Source organism: Chlorocebus sabaeus, chromosome 17, assembly GCF_047675955.1.
Source record: "Chlorocebus sabaeus isolate Y175 chromosome 17, mChlSab1.0.hap1, whole genome shotgun sequence".
Lineage (NCBI taxonomy): Eukaryota > Metazoa > Chordata > Mammalia > Primates > Cercopithecidae > Chlorocebus > Chlorocebus sabaeus.
In genome coordinates, this window is record NC_132920.1 from 29402253 (window position 1) to 29408252 (window position 6000).

Below are 6000 nucleotides of genomic sequence, written 5' to 3' on the forward strand. Positions count from 1 at the left end.
GCATGATAAGCTTCTCTTTTTAAATTCATGATTAAAAGTTTGAGACATCACAGAGCTTTGGGTGCTGAGGGAAACACAGTTGGAGACAGTGTAAGGAGATACAACAGTATCTCAGTTTTTCCTGCCAATACCATTGTTATTAAATAACAATATTCTCTTCAATGAGTTAACACAGTTGAGAACATAGAGTAACTAGATCAAATAGTTCCAAGACTTCAGTTCCTTAAAACTAACACCTTGCAAATAAGTCTTCGTTTTGTCTAAGATGTCTCAAAGTTACTGGAAATATGCCCCAAGCACCAATTTTCTTATTGAAATATCATCTTCACTAAACATTTGCCTGCACTTAAAAAAAACAAAAAACAAAAAACAAAAAAAAACCTCTGCTCTATGGAGCAGTTGTTCTTTTGTTTCTTTACTTCTCTAATAAAGTTGCATTCACTTAGAAAAAAATTGCCTAATCAAATCGCTTTTCACTTACAAAAACGTGAATCTCATACTTTATTCAGCCCATCTAGCTTAACACGATACCAATAACTTTGGTTTGATGCCGTAGCCTGAAATGGTTAGCTCGAATTGAGAAACAAGTTTTTTTTTTTCTCAAAAACTGGCTATTCGGTGGGCATTCTATAATAAACTTAACATCTTTTGTTGTGGTATTCAATGAGATGTGATAGAAGTGATTTGGACACCACTATGATTCCATATAGCACTATATTATGTGCTTCCAAATTTTTTTTTCTTTTTAGCAGTCCTATTCTGTTTTCCATTCATATTTGCTATTCCATCACTGGGTATTCCTTCCTACTGTTTTCTTGTTTCATTTGTTTTGATGAATGATGTGCATTTCCAATTCCGTAAAATTTAATTCAGTTTTATGTGTGGTAAAATGTATATCAGATCCTTTGCAAGATTGAATTACCTTGCACAGCAAATTGAACATTGTATAATTGAAAACCTAGAGAGATGCCAGTGAGCCAAGGATCAAATGGCCTATTTGTAGCCAAGGCCATTTTCATGGCATCCTGGTCCTCTCTGTCACGTGGCTCCTTACAGTTCTCTGTGGTTTTCTTCAAATGTAAGTAGTTCTGGTTAAGGATCCTTGTAGTGAACTTTGAAATTCTTTTCTCTTTCATTTCTATAAAAAACAGGTATATTTTAATTTGGAAAACTCTGTTTAGGAATTACCATCAAGTAACTACCAGGGTGCCCAGCATTGGTGTAAAACACAGAACCTGTAAAGCTCTCCTGGGCTGCTGCCCATTCACTTCCCCAGAAGGAGACTCCCTCCTGAACCTGTGATTTTTATTCTTTTGTATTTCTTTAAAGATTTGTGCAATAAGTGTGTGTGTATATATGTGTGTGTGTGTGTATATATGTGTGTGTGTGTGTGTGTATGCCCAAGACAAGTATCAGTTAGTTTTGCTGGTTTTTAAGCTTCCTGTAAAGCAAATTCCTACTGCATTTATTTTCCCATGATGCACATTACATATAGGAGTTATCTGTGGTATGGGAGACTGTCATTCACTCATTTTTACTGCTGAAGGTTTACATTTTATGGTTATACCACAATTTCACTACTTTCCTATTGATGTATATGTGGCTGATTCCACTATTTGCCATATACATTAATGTGCCTGTCTCCTGTGCACAGGTATGAAAGCCCCCCAGAGCAGATGATTAGGAATGGGTTGGTTGGATGATACGTTGTATGGACTTTAATCATACTAGATAATGATAATATGATTTCCAAAGTGATTGTGGCTATTTAAACTTTTACAATAAATGTGTAACACTTGATGATTTGTTCTGAAAATACTGCGTCGAAGAAATTGAGTTAAAAGTCACTGTCTTGGCAGTAGAACTACAGCAGGCATTTTCATTCAGACTCTGTTAATAACTTCCTGTTGTTTACTTGTTTCTTATATACCGTGGCATTATACTTTTGGCATATAGATTCAGAAAATGCTTACTTATAGCACAATCACACAGGGTTATTTTATATTTAGGAAAATTTCATAAGAAAAAGGAAAAAAATGGAGGAAGGGAGGGAAAGAAGGAGGAATGGAAGGAAAAGTGAAAGAAGAAAAGAAGGAAGGGGAAAGGGAAGGAAAGGGGGTGAGAAGGAGGGAGGGTGAGATGTTGAATGGAAATAGAGAAGAAAAAGAGGAAGGGAGGGACAGAAGGAAGGAGAAAGGGAAGGAGCAAAGGAGAAAAGAAACTAAAATAAAGAAAAGAATAGGTGATGAGAAACTAGAAATCCTATGTATGGCTAATATTATCAAAATGGGAGGAAATAAAATAGATGTAGTTAACCTCTATGGAATGATGGACATATTCGAGGGCTTCATGAGTTATCCGTTGCTGTATAACCAACTACCCCCAAGTTTACTTAAAGCCATGAACATTGACAAACTCAAAAGCATAATACAAATACCAGCAAAATGGTGCCAATGCAGATAGAAGTAGTTGAATAAGCAAAAAGATTTTACAAATTGGAATAAGTAAGAGTACACTGGTGTGCAGATGAAAATGATTTTGCAGTCCAGATACTCCAAAAAGCAAGTTCCATCATGGGATTAAAGTTACAGCATTTTATAGGGGACACACCTGTCAGAAGATATAGTGAGGGAGACAGGTTACCCTGAGAAAGGCAACAAACCAAGATGCGAGTGTGATCCCCCCGTGATGGACAGAAGGAGAGAAGGTTTACTGGACATGTCCTAGATCACAGGCAATCTAAGGAGAGTTAAGCAAGGCCATAGAGGAGTCCTCAAGGTACAGTTGGTCATCAGAGGACTCCCCTGTCTCCCAGGAATGTCCTGCCTTAATGTCACTGGTATGACCCGTCACTGGTTGGGAACAGCCCATGGGAAGCAGAGCCTCAGCACCAATGCTACTGAGGGTGTCAGAGCACAGGAGCAGGGCCTTGGGAGATTACCCAGGAGTGTGACTCAAACCTTCTGCCCTGCCCAGCCTGGGCCCTTTGAAATCAAGTCATCTCGGGCTGAATTGCTGGATGATTCTGCTCACACTTAAAATGAGGCAAGGGGAGCCAGAAGGCCCCAGGTGGATGTCTGGTTTCCACATACACTTCTGCCATCATTGTGTGAAAGTAGCCATGCCTTCTCCTGGGAATGAGGGTCTATTACCTGGGCCTGGAGAGGAGCAGAATCCTCTTCTTACCAGGTGGTCTCTGGGCACACACAGTCCAAACTTCTGTGGTGACAACCGTCATGTGTAGTTCAGTGGGCTGTCTTTTGTCTTCTTTTAAGGATACCCTCTAAGGTTGGCTCTTAACAAGGAAGTGGAAACCTCTGTTCTATGTGCAAGGAAGTGAATTCAGACAAGAACCTGAATGAGCTTGGAAGTGGATTCTTCCCCAGAGTCTCAAGGAAAGAACGCAGACCTGCCCATACGTTGATATTAGCCCTGTGAGACTGTGTGGACTTGCAACCGACACGACTGTGACATGATAATTAGGTGCTGTTTAAAGCCACTTGGTTTGTGGTAATTTTTATGGCTATAGCAGCAATAGACACCCATACAGCAGAGAAGATGCCCTCTCTCCCTGGCCTCTCAGATCCTGGAACTCCTCTCTTCCCTGACGTTCTCCTCTCTCTGCCTGAATCTCGTGCCCTTGTCATCCCCTAGGCCTCATCATGCCCAAGAACCCCAACCCTTCCATGCTCTCAATCTCGCACTTCCCCCCGTCTGGCCATCTTTCCACTCATCCCATGCAAGGTGGCCACAGGCTCTGAGGACACAGATACTATCATTTTTTTCATATGCTGTGATGTAATATCAGTGACTACTCATTGCCTATGTGCCTGCATTCCAGGCTTGAAGTCCGTTCTGCAGTACATCAATTCGAACAATCCTTCCACCCCACTGAGATTCCCAATCTAGTGATCCTGCCATCTACTCCCTGTTACTCACCCTTGGTGTCCTCTCCTCCCTCCTTACCTGTTTTGAATTCTATGGTAAATAATTTCTATCCCTCCCTTGCCTCTCCCTTGAGTTGTCACACTCACCTGGCAAAACTACACAGTTGGTGGATTCTACCTCTGCCTACACTGCACCTGCTCCCTGAGCTGCAGGAGAGCAACACACAGCATACTGACTGCTCTCTGTACCTTCACGACCCAGACCTCATGGGGAGCCCCCACCACGGCCAGCAATCACCCTCTCCCTGCATGGCTTACCCTCAGCCTCCTCCGGGCCTGGGTGACTTGTACACACCTTCTCTGTGTGCTCACATATCCAATTCTCCTTCCCCATTCTTACATCGGCTGATGACCTTGGTTCCTACCTCACTGAGAAAACTGAACACATTAGAAGACAGCTTCCCAGATTCCACCACTGTCTGCTCATGCATTTGCGGCTGCATCACATGCCAGGCATTTTACCACGTGGGGGACTGTTGTGGGTTAACCATCCTGCTCCCAGAAAGAGCCAGTCCCTCTTCTGGTGCCCCAAAAGTCATCCCTTCTCATCCACTTAAAGGTGTCAGTTCATCCATTAATACCTTTTTTTTTCTCTTTATCATCAACCTTTTTCCTCTCTCCCCACTGGATCACTGTGGCAGTCATGAGAATGCACATCCCAGCCCCTCAGCTAGAGGAAGCAGAATTGGCGATGGCCCCAACTTTTGAATCCTGAAACCTATTGCCACATTTGCTCTGAGACCACACCTGCCCCCTGTCTTTTCCAGTCAATGATTGAGGAAAGCAGGCCAGAAACTAAGGCAGAAACATTTCTTCTCTGAAGGCTGCCCGAAGCTCCAGAGCTCCCTGCCACCCTCACTGAACTTCCCTTAGCCTGCACGGGGTCTAGGATGCTTCCAACTGATCTTCCTGAACTCTCTACGTCACTGGGGCTCAGAGTTGCTTTGTGGTCTGATGGCTTTCCCAATATTTTCTCTCTCATGAATTTCTCTCACAAGTATTTGCCCTAATAAAACCTTACACGTTTACCACTGTATTGGGGTCTGCTCCTCAGGGGACCCTAACTAACACAAGTGGCATGAAGGGTGATCCATGAAAACAGGCAAAAATGAAAATCTGAAATAAGCTTTCCCACTGCCTGGCAAGCCAAGAGGATGCCACCCGGGTTGGTGGGGGACACAGAAACTCCATGGCACAAGGTGCAGCTGAGCTGCTGTGGGTCTCACCAGTGCTGAGCTGAGAAGATGCCTTCGTTACAGGGTGCTATGGCAGGTGTGGTGATAGAATGCCCTGTACAATAAGGATGGGGTTGGGGGAAACCTACAAAGACAGGGGAGTTGGCTGGTTACTGCTCGGCTGCATTGTTGCCCTATGAAAGGATCATGAGAATCTGTGGAATGTTAACAGCTGTCACTGGCTACATGTGACAGCCTCTGCAGTATCTCATGGAGAGGTCTTTATCTCCTGTAACAAAAGGGCAGATAGCATGGAATGGTAGCTGAAGACATCATTATGAGGGCTACAGTGCTCCAGAGATGTTTGACACTCAGCCAAGGCAGGCCTGTTACAGGAGAGTCAGGGCCCGGTGGGGAAACCTGAGATTCTGCAAACTGGAATAGGATTATGCGATGGGTGCTGTCTAGGATCTTTGGGGCATGCAGAGGAAGCTCACCCTTTTCTAGTAATGGTTCCCACTTCTTATGCTGGAAGATGCTACAGAAGCCTCATCCCTATGATGCCATGGGAATCCCACTTAGGAGCTTTGCAGGAACTAGCTAGCTCGTCCCTATAGGGGGCTGGGGACCACTTCTGGGATTGGAATTTGAGGGCCTTTGATTAAGGAACCAGAATTTCAGTCTGGATGAATAAAAATCATTTGGCTTGGAGGCACTTTCTCAGGGCACGGGTTTATCAAACACCCCAGGACTTTGACAAATGGAGGTTATTCCACTGCTGGGGTGAATCCATATAAACTGGAAAAAAAGATGCCCAACTCTCAACAAGGTAGACATGTCTTAGTTGCTCTGGAACATGTAGATGATGGAATAACGAG